At 41.3% G+C, this 21,229-nt stretch overlaps 1 protein-coding gene across 2 annotated transcripts in view; it reads left to right on the forward strand.

Moving 5' to 3' along the window:
* The window catches only part of nol4lb (nucleolar protein 4-like b), a 126,562-nt gene that overhangs the window by 60,795 nt on the left and 44,538 nt on the right, over nucleotides 1-21,229 (forward strand). The window lies entirely within an intron of this gene.

Raw genomic sequence — 21,229 nt, forward strand, 5'->3', positions numbered from 1 at the left:
GTTGCTCATTCTCGGACACACACACACGCTTACACATGCGTACATGCGCACATATGGTGATGTGAATAGAGTGGAAGGGCCAAGGTGAAGCGAGAAGAAATGTAGGAATCGATTTTAATCAAATGGCTTCCATCTCTCTGCTTCTGGGGCACAACTCCTGCCACCGGGGTTCAGCCAACAGAACGTCTAGCAGGAAGAGGATAAGTAGGAAGAGATCGGGGGGTTCAGAAATGAGAGACTAAGAGGAGGGTGTTGTAGGGAGCACCTGCGGGGAGAGGAAGTCAGCCTCCACATGACGCTCACCTTCAGGTGTGTGAGAGTGTGAGTAGGAGACCTTCTAAAGGTCAACATATCCTGCAACCACAGTCCCCTGTGGTGCTGGTGTGTGTGCGCTGTGACATTAGCCTCATGGAGGGGACTGCTTTTAGAGGGCAGAGGACACACCTCTCGTGCTCTTATTATCTCTGTCACACTCTCTCTCAGTATCAGAAATATGTCCATATAGGGATCCATTGGATCTGATGGAGAAATCTAGAAGATGCTAAGACCAAGTCGTCTAGCCAGTACAATCTGGTCCTTGTCAAAGAGTCTCAGATTCTTATGCTTGTCGATTTTTCCTGCTTCCAACACCACACCTTCAAGTACTGACTGTTCACTTACTGCTGAATATATCCACCCCTTGATGGGTGACACTGTAACAAGATCATCTGTTATTTCTTTCACCAGTTTTTTTGGGAAAATGTAGTTTGAAAAAAAAAAAGGATTTGCCAGATTCTTCTGTATGAAATTTAATATAAGACAAAGGCACAGCTTTTAAAGCCCCTCTGAGCCTTTATCTGACTTTCTTTGTAATTAAGTTAATCCGGATCCTCAGGGCCCCCAGTGTAAATGTACAAGAATGTCTTAGGAATATCTTCCCAAAGTCTAAAAAATGTCTGCTGTATTTCACCAGTATTGCTTACGTCGGCATACTCCTGACCCCTGCAACTGGGGGCTGTGGCTGCCCTCCGTGCCCTGTCATCACTGATGTCCTGCATATCTCTGCTTTACTGCAGAATTTAGTGGCATGACGGACGGGAGGTCCTGACGGAGCACCGTAGCCGTCTGCTGCTCGCCACCTACCCGTACCTCGCCCTCCCAGCACAGCGCCAGCTTGGGTCTATATATGGGCTTGTGACTCGGTTACAGTCAAAACCTCAGTAAACCCTAAAGATCTGTAAAATCACAACCACAATTCAAAGTAAGACAGGGAAGTTGGCTTTTTAGTTTTTTAAGACTGTGTGCGGTGCCATGGAAACGTAAACAGACTTCCAGTTCCTCTCTGTTAGAGGTAGGTCAGTCACACACATTTATTAGAATATTAAGACCACATCTGGACCGTTCTCGCCTAGACCTTTTTTAAGTGTTTTATCATATTTCTGCTTTGTTTTCTATTTAAACTTTGCCCCTCACTTGATGAAACCATGATTTTTGATCTTAAAAAATCCTGCAGGAGAATGCCCATTCATCAGTCCATCATCTGAAGCTCAAGACCATTTGGGATATGCTGCAAGACAGTTATTAGAATAATATTTGAACCCCACTCTGATTCTGTGACTGGTCCTCAAATTGGCATCTCCAGTTATAGGAAGCTTTTGGTTGCAGTTGTTGCTACTAGTTTTTCTTTATATTTCCACTTCATTACATTTTGTATGAGGATGCGGAACCATTTAATGTGGCTATTATGCAAAAATAAAAAGAAATCAAGCACTGAATAAAAATAATCTAGTCTGGTGCAGTTGGTTGGTCCTGTTATTGTAGGCCAACCATGTTTTTTTAAGGGTTTCATACAAACTCCAGACATATTTGTTCTCACACACACAAACATAACAGTTTAAAACACTGTAGTTCCAGCCATAAGTGTCTTATATGGAAGAAACCATAGGGTTTGAGAGTGTTCACTGTAATCCTCCCTTGATGGAGGATTTGTATCCAGCCCTTAACAAGACCAGCTTAAACTCTAGTTAAACCGGTTGTGCATGAACCCTTTCTCGTTTCTTCAGTTCTCTGCTTGCGCCTTTGTTGCTGTGCTGTGTACACTTTCCTCAGACATCCTCAGCCTTCAGAGTGTACATGACATGTCTCAGTGGAGTTACAGCAGCCATAATCATCATCCAGGCCCCAGAGAGTGAGCACAGCGGCAGTGTTGGCTGCTGACCTGCCTGTGTGGGGAGGCAGTGAGCCAGCGGCTCCTTAAGGAGCTCCCCCTCTGGAGTTGACTGAGAGAGCCATCAGCTGAGAGTGACAGCCGTACTTGCCTCTGTGAACTCCTTCATCACCTATCACCAGGCATCATGCTCACTCTTTCCTTACCTTTTAGACTCACTGTGTGCATATGCAACTGAATGGTGACCAGTTACCATTGATAATGTGATGTGATGACCCATTTTATCTGAAAATATGTATATTAAATAAAATATGTAATAATATTCCAGATGTGGGATAGAAATTCGATTCCTAGATGCATCTCGATGCAGAAGTGGACGATTCTGAATCACTTCTCTAAAAAAAATCAATTCTCTAATTATTAATTGATAATATAAGGCAGATTTTTGAAGTGTGAAAGTGCGGACGTGCAGTGCCGGACACAGTGCCTGCGGCCTTCACATAAGACACTTGAGATGGGGAGCGAAACATCCAACTGGCATCCTGTACATTTAAAAATTCAGTTCTTCAGAACCAGGGCTTTTGTGCTATGTTTCGCACTTTGGAGCCGATATACAGCAGCGTCACGTCTCAAAGACATTTTACTGACATAGCGATCCCCAAACTCTACAAGACAGAAGTCATGGTCTCACTGTGATCTGTGGACATCCATTGCCACAGAATCTTATGTGACCATAATTGAGCATTTTGTCACAGATGAGTGGCAGCTAGCATCTCTCCAAAACGAGTGGTGAATCAGAGCCACATGGGTGCAGATATTGCTGCTGAACTGGGTAAATTCTTACCTGTGAAATTACATGGTCACAGGCTAAACCTGGCCTCTCAGCGAGTGCTCAATTTGCTCACTGTGTCAAAGCTACTATGGTAGGTAAGGTGTATTTCTAGGGTTTTTCCACCGCAGCCTCACTGCAGGATCTTATAAAGACTGGTCGCATTGCTTCCTTTTGTAGTCATAAAATATATTTGAAATAAATTCTTTATGGAAATACAAATAATCTGCTAAGTAATAATCAAATTGTGAGATACTAGGCTAGCCTTTTTTCATTTTTTAAATAAGGATTTTGCACCAATATGAGCTGCCTTATGCAGTTCTTTCGAGCGGTGCTGTGCATGTTCCATGTTACGTAGTTATATAGGTGGCGTGCTGAGCCTGGTATGAAAATGAGACCCCATTCTCCCTATTACAAGTCAGTATAGCATCAAAATGTTTTAAACAACTGCCGATTGGCTCTCCGGTAGCTTCCGGGGTGAGATCGAGCTCCAGAAGGAGAGCCAGAATCAGTGTAAAATCAAAGTTAGTTATAGAAGTACAGTGTCACAAGCAACCAATGAATGAGCAGGTGTCCCATTACTTTTGTACATCTAGTGCTTTTTGAACATGTAGCTCTGCAGAAGTCCAAATCAGTCTTTACACGCTAATGTTCATGCGCTTTAGCGGCTTGCCGTCGATAGCCTTCCCCTGGGGTGTAAGCGCATGTTGCATGGCTGTATGCTTTATTGAAGAGACATAGTCAAACATTAGTCAAACGCTTGACAGGGCTGACCTTGGAACTCAGGGCATTGCAGACAAGACAACTTTGTGTCATTGTTGCTTTCGACTGTTGTCGAGAAGCTTGATTTATCCACCACTAGTGGTGTGTCACCTTTTGTGGTATGTCGCATGCTTTTGTGTGTATGTGTGTGCGCACACTGAAGAAGTGTGAAGGTTGACACTGAAGCTTTCTGTGCGGAGGCTCTGTTGGATATTCTGGCCCCTCTTCCCCCACACACAACCCCAGCGAGAGACAGAGAGGGAGGGAAGGGGGGGAGGGAGAGAGAGAGAGAGAGAATGGGCAGATGGAGCAGAGGAGGAGGGGTGGAGGAGAATCTATAGTACCTACAGTCTTCAACAGACAAAAAACAACAAGCTTCAGTGAAGAGATCTTTCCATGTTTGTAGCTTTGGACTTTGGATTCAATTCTAATATTGAACAGGTATAGCAGGCGGCAGAAGGTTGTGTGGAGGTTAAAAAAGGAAATTTTATCTACAGCATCTCGAGCTAATGACGTTAATTAAATGTGATGTGAGCATATTGAGAAATTAAAACAGAAGAATGGTACGTGGTGAACAAGAAGATGGGCTTATTAAGTGGGCAAGTGTAAATATCTCTCAGTGCTTTAGAATGAATTTGCTACCAATATTGTGCAAAGTAGGATGAAGCAGGGCTGGTTGCTGCAGGCACTTGGTCTCATTAAAGAGCTCACTGAACAATGTATACAGTTACTGCTGGTCTTTGCAGCACCATGGAGAGCGGCACAGCGCCAGATCACACAGAGCTGAACCTGAGATTCTTTTCACCAGTTTCTGGAGAACTCTTAACTTGGGGCTTGTGTGAACTAGATGCAGGGTGCATGTAAAAGGTTTTCATAACTCAATTTGCACTCAAACTATTTTTCTCCGTGATTTTTTTTTTTTTCCAGACGTGCAGCCTTTGCTTGTCAGATTTTTCACTCCGCAAGGTGTGAAAACACACAAGCAATTACTCCAAACCCTTCCAGGCTTAATAACTCGCAGACAAATTTTCAGACTGAATTTTCACCCAGTGTTTCCATAGTGTTTGTCCTTTGTTTAGGTGTTCCTGTGGAAACAGACATAATTTAAAGGAATTAAATTCTGTATTAGTTTATAGTTTGAAATCCATAATTTGTGAATTCACTGAGAGAAGTAAATAAAATGATACAAGAACAAATAAGGACAATACACTGTGAAAACCAGAAGGGAAAAAAACCCTTAATTTAAATTATTGATTTTATTCCAGGTCATTTTGAAGCACTTCAGTTGATTTTATTTGTTGTTAAATGTTTACAGAATGTGAAGTTCAAAAGCTGCTGTTTTACAATGGCACAAAAGCTTTTATGTAATGGTGATAATAAACGACCCTGAGATGTTGGAATTGTGGGCCAATACATAAACAGTTATACAATGCAATTGGGACCTGGTCTATCTGAATAAATATTAAAGACAAATGTAACTAATTTATATAGAGGGTTATATATGGTCATTGTCACTCAAAAAAACTTATTCTGGCACTATTCAAATTTGACAGTTCTTTACATTTGTCAATAGAATTCATTTCTCTTGCCAGTAGAAATGCTCCAAGATGACTTGAAATAAAATCTTTGTTCATTGACTTTCATTGAAGGTTAAGAAGTTTTTCTTTCCTTTTTTTGTAAAGTTGCCATTTTTGAGATAAGGTTTTTGCATGACTGTGGACAAATGGAATTTAACCCTCTGGAGTCTTTCTTGAATTTTATATTCTTGCATAATAGAGCATACCCACATACTTTATCTCAAAAATGTTCAGAACAATCTCTGCTCTCTCTATAATGAGACCACATGTGACCTTCCAAACATAGCTTTGTTCATGTGGATGAATTGTTTCGGTGCATGAAATTGGTTTACCTGGGTCTTATTTACACAAAAGCATTGGAATGAATAAATAACGTGGTATATAGATGGCAAAAGGCAGAAGACCTCATTCATTGACTCCTGTTCATTGGCCTGTTTCACACCAAACCATAGCCAGACTCACAAATCCACCAATTACAAATGAATTACATATGATGGGCACACAAATCCACTTTAGACAAGGTGAGAGCCAGAGACTTGCATCTCCACCCATCTTCATAGCCTTGTAACTGAAATTTCTGTGCTGTATTATCGCAGAGATATTCATAGAAACATCAAGAAACATAGCATGTTTGTAGATTCTTAAGAGTAAACTAGATCTTTTAGTGGAGTAGCACAGTACATCTCTAGATGTCTCTACAAAAGTATATAATATATTTTAACATGACTCATGTTTAGGATTGTTTATGTATATATGTATGCATTCATACTCATGTACTATATAAACATGAGTGCCTTAAAATTAGCATGTTATCAAGGACTCCGCTATGTTCACTCATAAGCTCCTTTACAGAGGAAGCCTCCATTTCTCATTCGACATGAAAACCAACTGATTTTCCATGTCTGTTTATGAATTATAAAGCATACAAAGCACTTAAAACCCCATGTAAATTTTCCCCAAAGTCTTTTTTCCCCCCTCCTTTTCGCAAGGTCAGCACATTTACCTGTTCATTAGCTCTTACTCACATTCTTCACGCTAATTCTAGTCTTGTTTACCAACGCAAGTAGCCCACACAAAACACTTGCGGGCACTATCACTGCAATAGTCCTTTACGAGAGAAAGGTCGTTTAGACCAGTGGTCTTCCTGCAGACTTTGGCTCCAACCCTATTTTAAACCCCTATTTGATCCAACTAATTACTGCCTCCCAATGTCCTTGATTGGCTGAATGGCGTGTGCTAGATTTGAGTTGGAGCTGAAACCTGCAGGAAGGTACCTCTCCAGGAAAAGGGTTGGAGGCCACTGGATTGAACACTGCTTCAGATATTGGGTAGACGTTGGGATGGTTTATGGAGGCAGCAGAGATACTTTACCTATGGTTCATCACTGCCAAATTGCCCATGTGATCCAGCTTGCGATTGTCACTGTTGTACATGCAGAACAGACACACGTCGAGTTAAACCTGAGCTTCGTCTTTGGATGGATTTGTTTTGAAAGACCTTTTGTTATTACATGGGTGGATTTACTTTAACCTCAGCGGCAAAGTGACCCATGGGAGGCCTGTAGGCCTGTGTGTGTGTGTGTGCGCGTTTAGTGGAGAGAATGCGAGGGTGGGTGAGGGGAAATGTAGGCCATGAAAGAATGACAGCATGACTTTGATGACTCTCCCATTGGACCAGAGTGATGGAGGTTGAGTGTAAAAGTAAATAATTAGATAGAGGAGCGCTGGCTTAGTTAATACTTAGCATAAAGTGGCTCAGGCCAACAGATGCATAACTACGCTGTTACTGTCACATTCAACAATCAGCCGGTCTCAAAGAAACACATCAATGGCCTAATGTGCATGCCCATTAACCTCACTTCTGAATTCTAAAAGATTTCTATTGCAGAGTGTGCTCTGGTTAGTCCTCGGAATTGTGACTTTCCTGCAGCCCCAATGTCACCAGGTACACCGTTCTTCACATTGTAATGAAGATGCCATTGTCATTTAAAGGCATATGGTTTCTGCAATGAGCATGAGCATAAAGGCAGGTGTATGCATGAGAACAGTGTTTGATGTTCTGAAATGGCTCTTCTGGCTGCATAATGACAGGTGTGTGATTGTTTCCTTGCTGGAGGAAATGTAGGACATTACAGCGACATGTGCTTTTAAGAGCAGGCTTTTACCAACATGCCAGAGCTGCAGACTTTTTATCTTTCTCTTCTGTTCTTCAAAATTGTCCCGTCCTTCAGACTGCAGGCATTCTCCTCCACGCTGCTCCTCTTTTCTTCTCTTGTCTCCCCTTCCGCTATAATTGATCCGCACTGAAATCCTCTTGGTTATGGACTTTACAGGAAAATGGCTCCAGCAACAGCTGTAAAAAGCAGCCACAACCAGAATCACTCAGTCAGTTTTATGTTACACACATGAGGACACTTTTTTTTTTGGCAGGTGCACACATGCACAACACTAAACAGACCGGACAACCCAACTAGCAAACGAGTCATGGCCCAGTTCTGGCCCACACTTGCTACTGTCAGCTGGCCCACGTAAAGCTGTGAAATGACTGCAACTGTCTGAATCTGGATGCCAGAACACCGCAACAGCTGACAAGAGTTTTGACACTGCCATGATAAACTGTCGGGACTGGTTTTTGGCCCGCAATGAATTTGTCATTTCCATAACTGACCCATGAGTGACCCTTAATTGGTCTGAATTCGTCCTAGAATTGTGTGCCATCTGGGATGTGCATTAGACTAGGAAATATTGAAGAAAAAACATAAACTAAAAGAAGAATTTAAAGTATACTAAATGCGAATATAAAATATGCATAAAATAAAATGTTAATAAAAAAGTAAAATAAAACCTGTAAATGCAGGGTTCTAAGCTTTTTGACAAGGAACACTGATGCTCCTGATTTTAAGTAGACTATGAACATGAACAATTGCGTTGTAGAATTTGGCCGGGGGGGGGGGGGGGTTGGTGCGTTGTAGAGGGTGTAGAGGTAAAGGTGCACGTATTTGTCACTGTACACTGTGACAGTGAAAGGTGAACACACACACACACACACACATGTGTTAGGGGCAGAGCCAGTTTACATCTGGTCACTTCATGTAGTATCTGGATTGTAACCTGTATGCGTTTACACAATGTAGCTTCAAACTTTACACTGTTTACACTGCTATACTGTGGCTCAAATGCGTCTCAGACTACCTCCTGAATTGGAATGTGTGATCAGATTAGTATCTGGTTCAGATGAGTCTTGGGTGCGATTACACTTGCATTTTTATGTGGCTTGGCTTTATTCAGATATAATCCCGATACTCAAGACAGATGAAGTGACCAGGTGTAAACGGGGTCTTAGTGTAGACATAAGACATGAGTAAATTGTGATATTTTTTTTCCCCGCTGCGTACCTCATGTTTGAGATGTCTAAAAAGGTAGCGCTTCCGACACGAAAACACCTTCCCACATCCCTGTATGAACAAGCGTGCGCAGTATCTGAGAAGGCATATATTCCAGTGTTGTTTGCAGCCTGTTCCAAAGTGATATGAACATTTATTCAGTGGTGCATTGATGCATTATGCTACAGATGATCTGTTATGTGCAGAGTGGAGCCGAACAATAGAGTCCAGTAAACAGAAGCAGTAGGCAGAATGTCTGAGAGGTGAGAGAAGCAGACGTTGGTCCCCTTGTTCTGGCTGAAAACACTGAGCTGGTGTTTGAAGAGAGAGAGACAAAACCTCCTGCTGAGATTGCCTGTTACTCATTCTGTGGGTTCTGCGTGGAGTGCTGCTTCAGATAAATAACTGACAAACTGCAGATGGACACTGGTCTTCATACACCATATGTATGCTAATCACCTCAAATTTTCTGGGCCTTTTTTGCCGGTGTACCCCATAAAAGACAGTAGCTTGATTGCTGGCAATGGGACACTTGGTTTCCAACGTTTTTTTCCCTTTCTGCTAAAATGGAATAGAATACTCAGGGGTACTAACAGCATGCAGGCCAATTACTGCCCACTGTCCCTATTGAATAACAATAGGACAACAGGACTCGGATATTCTTGGCCCGCTGTGTCACATAACTCCACACACGCACTACCTCCACAGCAGCTTCCAGGTGACCTCCAGCGACGGCCACAAAAAACAAAAACCCAAAGCCATGTTCACAAAAACAACCTAATGACTACAGACTGGCTTACAACCAATTGAAGGGTGCCACTGTGTTTGACTGACAGGCGGGTAAGGTGTAGGCTCATTAATGCTGTCAGGTCATTCTCTCTGGTTTCAGCAAGTCCCTGATTCGTATCTTGCACTCAGAGCCCCAACTTCTCAGTCTAACAGATGCACATATAGGAGTAACTTCAGTCGGGAGAGAAGTGCTATGTTCTGCTGGTCCAAGGTCCGTTGTGTTTATATGGATAGTGTGAATAGTAGAAAAGTCTATAAAAAAATTCTAATAGATGACTTGATTCAAATATGTTTGCTATAGAAGAACCTGGTCAGTTTAATTGTAAAAAAACAAAACAAAAAAAATCCTGCCCTGTTTGACAGCTCAACACAACTGGTTGAAAAACACTAACTGGCGATTCAATTACGAGAGCTAAGAGACACCCGTGCTGGCTAGCATCATGCTGAGTGATTGGGGGCAGAGGGAGGGCTATCTTGCCCACTCTCAGAGAGTGAGGTCAATTATGCTCTAAACAGGCCATGGGTGGTGGTGGCATTGCCGTGGATGAATGAAACTCTCAATCTTCCCATGATTGGGCCAACACTTAGCCGAATACGCCACTCAGGAGCCCAACATGGAACGCTTGTGAGAGTGTGAAGAACCCTTTTAAAGATTAAAGAACCTCCATGTAGTTTAAAGGTTCTAAAGGACATAACATGTTTTCTTGGAATTGTGTATCTAAGCCAAGAAGCTTTTAGCTTTTTTCCCTTGTAGTGGACATCGGACTTGCTTGGTCTTAGAATGTAGGGATATGTAATGATATTGTCCTCATTTTAATGTGGATTTTATTTTGTTTCTTTTTAAATTTAATGAACGTCATGGAAGGGTAAAGGGAACAAACCTAACACTAAAAGGCTTCCTCCTGCTGGTTTGGATGATTTACGATTTTTCTGGTTGTTTGGAGCAACCAGAAGACTATACGTTTCTGCTCAGGCTCCTAGAAAGCTGATCATCTTCACCTTCCTGCTCCACTTTCCTGCCCTTCTCTCCTTCGTCTCTCGACAGCTCCAAGTCTGACTCCCAATCCACAATTCTGAGTAAAATCCTCCTCGGCCTCACTCAGCCTTCTGCTTCCTAAGGTATTGGAATTGGGTAGTAGTAAGTACTGTTGCCCTCTGCAGAGGACATTGAATAGAAGCTGTGGTTTGAAAGGGTTAAATTACTGCATATTTCTGAAATCTTTGAAGTTTGAGTCTAATTATGTAGAAACAAATTGATTATTAGCAACAGAAACATATCTGCCAAAAAGCTGATCACTTGCCCCTATTGTTGTTGTTGCCATAAAATGTGAAAGCTGCAGTCGCCACCATTTTTGAATAAAAAGTCCCTGTGCTCCGTTAGCCACACCTCCACAGTTGAGGTCCTCTTGACAGTACAGTAGGTTTGCACAGTACAGCAGATTGCATAAATGGTGCTTGACGTATAGGTCTCACACTTCTGTCTACCACAGTGCGCAAAAACGAATTGCTGGGGTCTCGGATTGCAGGCTTATTAAAACCGTGCATGCAACAGTTTTAGTGTTTCATGGTCATTGAACAAACAAGGTCTGTTATACAAAAAGTCCTCAGATCTCTAGTATGATCTATTGACGAGACAATAATTGTTGTCAGTGTTTTTTTCAAGGGTAAAGACAGTGGTTCTATATAGAACTTTGACAACTCTAAGAACAATCTGGATGATTTATTGTAGATGACACCCTGTACAGTTCTGAGGAACCAATGAATTTCAAGACGGAAATTCTACAGCAAAATGTCAGACTGTCTGTTATTTGAAAACGCTGAGCGAATGGCTTATATAATGTGATCCAGAACATGCTGTTTATTGCCAGGAGTACAAATATACCAAAGCAATTTCATGTTTTAGAATGGCCAAGTCGAATTCCTGCCCTCTACATCCCTTACATTAAAATAGTTAGACATGATCAAAATACGAATAATGTTTGTCCCAAAATATTGGATTGAAGTCATTACTGATCAGGTATTTGACACGGTAGGGTTCACATACTTTTCTGATAACAATGAAATTTTTTTTTATGTAAAACTGTAAAATGTAAAAATGTAAAATGTCTTTCTTAAGGGTCCACTTGCAATGTTTGTGGCGTCGTTGCAAAATTCATTTGTTTTAAAATAACTATAGTTGCAATCAGAGTTATTTAACCCCCATTTGTTGACACAATCTGCAAATTTTCAGTTGTTTGCAATAAACCAATCAAACAAGACCAATTTAAACAGCCCAACACAACTAATAGAACAAGTGTTTTCTCCAAATGCAACACAAAATGCAGTCTCAGAATTATTCTGGGCTCACCTAATGCTTGATTAAAACCATCTTGCCCTCCACACACTGCAGGTTTCCAGTGCCAGGGGAAGCAGAGCCACCCCAGAGCATCACTTTTCAGAGTATGCTTCGTTCTTCCTTTTCTATGCAGACCACTGATCCATAGACCTGAAAGGTTCCAGTTTAGTTTCATCAGACCACAGAACAGAAAGACCACAACCCAAAACTTCAATGGCTTATTTATATGGTTTTGAGCAGTTTGGAGCTGACTTTTCTTGCGCCTTTGGGTCAGTAGAAACGTATGAGCATGGAGACCTTTAGCGTTTAGTATTCTCCTTACTGTGTAAACTGAAACCCCAGTGCTTGATGCCACCATTTCTTACTGCAGGTATTTTGCAGTCACGTAGGGGTTTTTGACTCCTCCACTCCTCAGGAGTCTGGTTGCAGCCGATGATAGTTTCTGCTTTCTGCCACGTTCAGGTAGTGTAGCCAGTGTTCCTTTAACTTTAAACTTGCAGGTTGTCTCTGGGAACATTCAGTGTTCATTTTCTGTATCCTTTTGCTTGTTTGTGCAAAACTGTGATCTCTGAACTTTCTGGACAGCTTGCTTCACTTGACCTGCCATATTTCTAACTGCAGTTGTCATTAAAAGTGGCATTTTGTGTTGAATTTGGAGAAACCACTTGTTCTTTTAGGTGTGTTGAGCTGTTTAAACGGTCCCTCTTTAATCAGTTTATTGTAAACAGCTGAAAGTTTGTTTAAAAAAAATCATCAAAAAAAAACATTTTTTGCAACTGTAGACATGATGAAGGTATATAGACAACATGTATAGGCCGCACACTTGCAAGAGCAGTGAACAGTATGCTTGACACTATAAAGTTAATAGACTTGAATCTACTTTTTTACTGCTATATATTTTCAACATTGGTTTCCACAGTTTGCACATTTGCACTAAAGACCACAGTGCTGTAACAGTAGGTGGTTTGTGAGGTAATAATAATTGCAAGCTTGGTGGGCTCAGTGATTTAATAAGTAGACGTGTCAGTAACGAGAGCCCATGCTTTCAGTTTCTTAATTACAGTACATAAAGACCAGAATGGAAACTGGTAGTTAGGGTTCAGACGCTTTTGTGAAAACTCTAGAGGGGTAAACAATTTGTGACTGGGTGGATTGGTCATTAATGATTAGGTCCAAGAAGGTAAAACACTTTGGCTCTTTCCTCTGATGATAAAGATGGATTGAATAAGTTGCTTAGTATTTTTTGGTAAGTACATGGACATTTTTTGATAAGTAGGCATGTCACTTATAATACAATATATGGACATGACCTCAATCATTTTTGCTGTCCTCTGTACAGCCTTTTGTGTTCACTTAATGAGAAGAGCCCATTAAGGTGAGTGGGTTTGTATGTCAGCCTTGTTTGAAAAAGGGGGGTTCATTTATTTAGGTTTTATTTATGAAGGATATTGAAACATCACATATATATTCCAGTCCTTTTACTCATTCACCTGTATACTTACTGTAAATACAGTGTAGTAATAGTCAGATAATTCTAAATAATTTAAAGTTCACTGCTCTTTAAAAGGGTGTAATTGCATTATTATGCAATTTACCTTCAAAATAGAATCAAATGGTCTTAAAATTACAATAATATTGTTTATCACAGTTTTCTGGGACAGTATATGGTCCAAAAATGATTGACAGGCCTGTGTAAATGTACCTAGTTTATACTCTCTTGAACTTGTGGTTTAACTGTTGTAAGATTTGGCAGTTGGTTATGGTTGGCATTCCATAATAATACAGTCAGAAGCAGTGTTTGATGATTTCTTAATTTGAAGCCATGCTTTGGTGTTGAGTGGAACATTTGCTTGGATAGATGGGGGAATGGCAAGTGCGATCCGGTCGGTAAAGAAATCGCAACAGGATACTAATCCTGAACATACATTAATATTTACCATGAACCACTGAGAAAACTCAAGATTTTGGAAGAACCCTCACAGTCCCCTGACTTTATTTATTAATCTGTGGATGGATCTTAAACAGGCTGAGCATCTTCCGTTTGAGGAAGAGTGGGTAAAGGCTCTTAAGACGAGCAGAAAGACCTGGCTGCCTATAATCAGTGCTTGCAGTTTGTCATACCTGCCAACTGATGTTTGAGTGTTGAATACAGTCAAGTCGTGACTGAGAACATTCCCCATGTGTTTTTACTAACCATTTCACTGTTTTATAGAGGCCCATGGTGACCGTGCTGTCTAGTGACCAGTGAAGAAATCATAGAGCTGGTATTTACCTAAGAAATCCTTCGCTTTTCCAGGCACTTCATAGCCAGCGAGGTGAAGACCGCTGGATATAGCCCAGTCATCCAGGCACATGGCCTTTAATTTCCTGGGCAGGAACATGCTGATTGTTTTCTTTAAGTAGACTGAGCTCTGATGATGTGAGCGTGTGCTAGCGGCTAGCCCCAGAGAGTTCGGCGGGCTTCAGAACAGATCTGCCCAGATCTGCTAGCACTTGACTGTAGCGAAGTGCGAGAATTCATGCAGAACAGATGGCTATTCTGTAGTGTGCGCTGCAGTTGGAAATGTTTTGCATCTTGCATCTTAAACATTGTAGCCTGAATGAGTTCTCATAGATGGTAAAGAGCGCGCGGGGGAGAAAGAGGAGAGGCGGAGGGTGATAATCATGTGATAACCTAATGGAAATACTATTAAAAATGCAGGGCCATTAACATATGACATTTCCCAGTGCGCGCTCTGTTTGATTGCGAGTATGTTTGCGAAGTTATTGTAAGGGACCAAGAGTGAGGGTGGGGGAGGGAGATGGGCAGAGAGGGAGAGACAGGGAGAAGGCAGGCTATGAAAAGAAAACGGCTACAGAGAAATTGAGAGGGTGAGGGAGAAAGACAAGTGCGTTCTTGTTCAAAATGGTTTTCTAACACACATTGTCTCTGTCTCTCTCTGTCTCTCCTTCTACCCTCTTGCTTTTGCTCTTTCCACTCTCGCGTATCCTAAAGATCCTGGTGTAATGTGTCTGTAAAGGAGGGTTACTCCCAATAAATTGCCTATTAGACTGATGGAGATAAATATAGGGTTAGAACTGTGAATGTCAGTTTCTCTCATGCTTTTTGTAGTGTGTGTGTGTGTGTGTGTGTGTGTGTGTGTGTGTGGGTGGGGGGGGGGGGGGGGGGTTGGTGTTAATGTTAGCTAGATGTCCACTTTATCTGAAGTAGTAACATCTCTCTGACTAACTACAGTAGATATCTAGCTAACATCAACTAAAGTAGTTTATATCTAGCTAATGTTAGTCAATGTTGGCTAGATGTTGACTTTAACAAAATGAGTAGCATCTCACTTACTGGATATCTACGTGGATATCTAGCCAACATCAACTAAATGTTAGCTAGATGTTAACTACTTTAATGTTGGCTAGATGTCGACTTTATGACTTTATTTAAGTAGTAGCATCTTGCTGACTTTAAAGTCGATATCCAGCTAACATCAACTAAAGTAGTTAACATCTAGCTAACGTTAGCTAGACGTTAACTACTTTAGTTGATGTTAAGGGTCTACTTTGGTTTGTGTTAGCTAGATGTCGACTTTAACTAAAGTAGATATCCAGCTACTATCAACTAAAGTAGTTGACATCTAGCGAACGTTAGTTAATTTTAGCTAGATGTTGACTACTTTTAATTGATGTTGGATAAAGGTCTACTTTGGTTTGTGTTAGCTAGATGTTGACTTTAACAAAATGAGTAGCATCTCACTTATTTAAAGTAGCGTGGATATCTAGCCAACATCAACTAAATGTTAGCTAGATGTCAACTTTATGACTTTATTTAAGTAGTAGCATCTTGCTAACTTTAAAGTAGATATCCAGCTAACATCAACTAAAGTAGTTAACATCTAGCTAACGTTAGCTAGACGTTAACTACTTTAGTTGATGTTAAGTGTCTACTTTGGTTTGTGTTAGCTAGATGTCGACTTCAACTAAAGTAGATATCCAGCTACTATCAACTAAAGTAGTTGACATCTAGCGAACGTTAGTTAATGTTAGCTAGATGTTAGCTAGATGTCTACTTTAGTTATTATAATTTAGATGTTAAATACTATTTGATGTTAGATGTCTAATGTTAGATATTAACCACTCTAGCTAATGTTCGATAGATATTGATGACTTTTTCTAATGTGAGCTAGATGGTGACTATTCTTGCTGATGTTAAATAGATGAACTAATTTAATGTTTGATCAATGTTGATGACCAATTTAACCTAATGGTGACTACTCGTTAGATGATAACTACTCTACCTAATGTGAGCTAGCTGATGTTCGATAGAAGTGAACTGCTCTAGCTGATGTTAATCAGTATTCAACACTGTGCCTGTTAGCTTTGGCCTGTTAGTTTATTAGCTTGTTATTTTCTCTGAGGAAGTAGCCTCTGTTAATCTGTTACACATCCAACACACAGTCTTAACAGTTTTCCTTGACTTTATTGCAACTGCTAAAACACATTTTCAAATGCTAAAGGAAACCACTGCTTCTACCTACATTTTTCTCTCTCTTGCAGTTAACCTGTTGTCTGTTATTTAACTCTTAGGGTGATTCAAATATCAACAGTGGTCAGAGTGCACATACCGTGTGTGCTGATGTGTGTTCGTAGGTGTGGGGTGCTAGACTTGAGGCCTTATTTGCTGTGGGTGAGGATGGTTTCCACTGACTCTGGGCCAGAGGCTGCTTAATTATTAACTGCCACCCCTCCATGCCACACTCAAATAAGAAGAGCCTGAATTAATTATTATATGCACAGACTCACTCACTTGAGTGATGGCTAACAATTTGTTTTGTTTACAGGAATGATGGCCTGCTGAGATTTACTGCATGCTGCTCTGTGTGTTCATCTGTGTGTGTGTGTGTGTGTGTGTGCGTGCGTGTCTCCATGAGTGAGTGCAATTAGACAACTGACTCCTGATCAGGCCACAGGCTCCTGCTTACCTCTAATGAGGTGTATCTGTATGTATGTGTGTGCGTGCGGGCATGGCTAAAGAGTTTATGGATTTCACCTCTTAAACTCAAAAACATGCACCCTATCAGACTACCTGAGATTTTCTCAGAACTCTACCCTGTGTAAGCATGTGTGGGCGTGTACGTGAAGTGTGTTTTTAGCACACACAGCAGAGGCCTCCTCTGTTCTCTGATTGTTTTATGGGGAGTTGGTAGGGTGTGTTTCAAAGAAGTGGTGTAAAGGTTGGTCCATAAATCTCCAAAATGCCCCTGAAATTTGGACCCTCTGCTATCGGCTCCTCTGGTTTTACAGAGGTGGGGGAGTCGGGCGGTCCATCCAGAGAGCCGAGATAAGATAAACTACTGTAAAAAAGGCTGTTTGCTGTTCGAAATTTAAAAAGGCTGCTCCCTCACACCCAGTGACCCATGCCATTGTCTTGTAGTGCTTGACATCCTTCCTCAGTGGAGAGGTAACTAAATGAGAAGTCTTGAGAAGCCCCTTTAAGGGGGCGTGGGGCACTGCCAGCAAGGGCTTTAGGAAAATGGTAGCCTGAATTAGGAGCTGAATTAGCTTATGAAGCCTAAGCAACTGTTGACCTTTAGCACACATTCTGCTGCTAAAATGCTCTATTGAAGACTCAACCTTCAGAACCTTTCAGAGGGTCTCCATTAGAATGATTGCTGAAAGAGAATGCAGGTGTGTGTTGGAGAAACCGAAGGTAGATGCGTTCACATTTTTTACACGCCACTTTCTTTCCTTTTCATTTCCATTTGAAATTAGGAATCACAAGACGTTAGGGGTCCAAAGTTCGGGGGGGGGGGGTGATATGACAGAAATATTAAACCACGATAGATACAGATATTTTCATGGTACCCAGTGTGAGTTATGATATGTTGATATACAAACAGAACATGCTAGTAGTGCCTGCTTTTAATTACTATCAGAACTATGCTATCAAGAACTCAAAGCAGTGAATTTTCAACATATGCTGCACCGCGTCCAGCTAAACCCATCTTATGCTCTATGTACCAAAACATACAGTTGTTTACTAGGGCTGTATATTGCCAAGAACCTGGTGAATTGAATAACGCTGTAAAAACCTGAAAGCTACATGCCACTGTTTTTGTAACATTAATAATTTGTCTTTATTTATTATTTGCAGTATTTTCCCCCATATTTCAGGCAGCTGGGCACTGCAGTAGAAATGCTGGCCACCTGTTATGCTTGTTTTTGTTACTTGAAGAGAAGGTAACACTTAACCTTAAGTTCCATCCCACTCTTGTTACTGGAAACAAAAAAACCTAATTTGTCTAATTTTTCTAAAGTGTTTATGTTGACATACATTTATTTAATTGGCTTATTTTTTTGTTAGTATCAAGAATTGAATGTAGAATTTAATAGAAATAGAAATCTTGCACATTGCCAGGTCTACCAGGTCTGTTAAGAGTAGGGAAATCAAACTGTGCTGTACTCCGGCTCCCGTTGCCCACCCCTGCTCTAGTATAAGGATTTGTACATTTCTGAGTTTGGCTTAATACTCTGATGTATAACACTAGGCCTGTTTGCTTTGTACCCCCGTGCAGGCCTACTCTCACACTGGGCTTAACATTTAGGGCTCGATCACTCTGACGTCATCACAGTGCAACTTTTCTGTGTTGAAGAAAAGTGCTCTGGCACGACACAGTGGAGTTCATGGTTGCACGTAGCTTGTGGCTTTATATTGTTTTGCATGTGGTAACACATGAGCATTCTCACATGCCTTACAGATTTATTGATTGTCAGTTTTTCAGTAAAGGCAGCTGACGTTGAGGGAGGAATTCGCAACTTTACTTGCCAACTACAGTTCATGTTCGTTAATAAGGTGAGAACCAGACCTGTTATTAACCCTATTATTAGTTGCGTTATTGACGTCATGCTCAAGTTCCGTGCCCAGGAACGGTGTGAGTGATCACACTAGTCAAACAGGCTGGACTTATGAGGAGGGGGTCAAACGTGCTCTGGCATTCAAACAGATTGCAATTAGGCATGTGTAGTTTGGAAAACAAGGAAGACAAAAATTATTTATAATTATTCATAATAAGATTTTCCACTGAATTTAAAATGCGGAAGCGGCTGATCTACATCCTGGGTTAAATCCTGTAGGTATTTAACCCACGCTGCCCGTGAAGTGGTCAACGACCTTTATCCTTCTGTTAGAGAAGCACTGATATTCAGGTCCACTTGGTCAGGGTGCCGACACGTATACACACATGCACACGTACAGACTGTTTAAGATGGTGGCCTCTACCCCTCCCAACCTTTATCCCCTGAGAAGATTGGGGAGTTTTGTACTGCAGGGAAAGGAGATCAGATAAAGCTTTACCCACAGCTCTACACATACACATGCGTGCGTGCGCGCACACACACACACACATATATATATATGGACTAATGGATAGCTTAAGCCTTAGTGTTCTGCAGTGAGCCATGAGCATGCTATGATAGTACGATATTTCCTTGATGCACCACAACATCATTTAGCCTCCATAGCAAGGTCACTGGAGCTCAAGGCTGAAATGACCCCTGACAGCAGCTCCGTTGGGTAAACATTGTGTAGCTTTACGAATGTGCAGAACGGCTGAGGCTTTTCAGAACATCGACCAGGCATAGCGTTCCTGCTGTGATATTTGTGGTGAATAGTGGATTGAAGCTCCATGTAGCTGCTTTTAAGTGTAAATGTTGTATGCTGTCTTTTCTTTCTCTTTTCTTTTGATGAAAACACAGAAATTGACAGTGAAAACCCAAGGTCTCTCTCAACACTTGAGTATTTATCACCTGGTGCTGTCCGCTGGCCCTGAGATTGTTATTATTTTGTGAGGGTTTTTTTCTTCTTTTTCTTTTTGTGAAACTACTTGTCTCTCCCCCTCTTTCTGCCTCCCAGTTAATGCTTGTGGTAGCCTTGAGGATATTGACAGGTTCAGCCTGAGTGGGGAGGGGGAGGATACGTACATGCGCAAGACTGTCTGTTAGGGCCGCTCAGTGCATTACTTGTTAACTGTAAATGTGTGAAGCAGTTTGTAATGCTGAATAGGACTTGTAAGGTTAAATCATGAATTGTCTTTTTGTGTGCCGTGAGCATCTTAACCGATCACAATCCCAGGTGCACTAAAATGTTCAAATGTTTGTGGACATCGCTTCTAATGAATGCATTCAGCTATTTTTTTTTTTTTTAGTATTATTATTAGTATTATTATTACACAGATGTGCAAATGCGCATACATGCACACACACACAGCTTGTTAAGCCCCTGTAGAGAAGTATTGTCAATAGAATAGGACCCTCTGGAGCAGATAAATGTGAACCTATTGCCGCCATGCATAAGGCCGGGCATGGACTATAGGGGTATAAAGCCCCATTGAGCTGTGGAGTAGTGGAACGGTGTTCTCTTGAGTGATGATGTTCCATTCAGTACTTTTGGGATGAGTTGGAAATAAGCTGGTAAGGTGATCATCTAACATCCTGACCTTGCTAATGCTCCTTGTCGCTGAATGCAGTCAAATCCTCAAAGCAATGCTCAGAAATCTAGTAGAAAGCCTTCCTGGAGAGTAGAGAGAGTTACTCCTACAAAGGAGGATACATTCTTCTTTAATACCCTTGTTTAAAGAAGTAAGTGAACGAGCAGGTCCCAATACTTTTGTCTAAATAGTGTAAGTCTCTCTGTCTGTGTTTTTATGCATTGAGGTTCATTTGTAATCCACAAAAGATGTAGTTTTAACCAGTGTGATCTGAATAGACTGCAGAGTAATATCAGAGGTGGTATGTTGTCTATACCATTTAGCCCCTGTATATGTAATAAGGGGGGCTGTAATTCAGAGTGAGGCTTGTGTTTTAACTCTGTATAGTATCTGTATGAAACTGATTTAGCTAGTCCCGAGTAGGTCAGTCCAGCCCTGTGTTTAGGCCCTTGGCGGAGTGGGTCACTGTTTGGTATGACCGTATATGAGTGTGTTTGCTCCCTAAACAAAACCTAGAGAACCAGAATGTGGTCGCTGAAGCAATGAAACAAAGACCTGCAAGACAAGGGGGTGGGGAGGAGTCATGACCAGGGTGTGTGAGGGTGCATGTGTGTGGTGGAGTGGGTTATGAAACCGAGTCCTTCGTCTCAGCAGAGAGACGGTGCTGGCAGACTGTAACCTTGGTTCCTTGGCTGTGTGCTCGTGTGTGTCTTCGTCTCTGCTTAGGTTATATGGGTATTGGTATGGTGTGCATAGGAAGGACATTATAGTAGAATACGCTCTGATACACACCAGTATAAATAACACATCACTCAACATTATCTGATTGAGGCTGTATTAGTGTCACTCAAGAATCTTTATTAGTTAACGGTTACTAAAATGCTATATAGTTATACATCAATTGGCTGGTTAGCCTATCTCTACCCCAACCCTAT

The sequence above is a fragment of the Salminus brasiliensis genome, chromosome 14 (assembly GCF_030463535.1).
Source record: "Salminus brasiliensis chromosome 14, fSalBra1.hap2, whole genome shotgun sequence".
Lineage (NCBI taxonomy): Eukaryota > Metazoa > Chordata > Actinopteri > Characiformes > Bryconidae > Salminus > Salminus brasiliensis.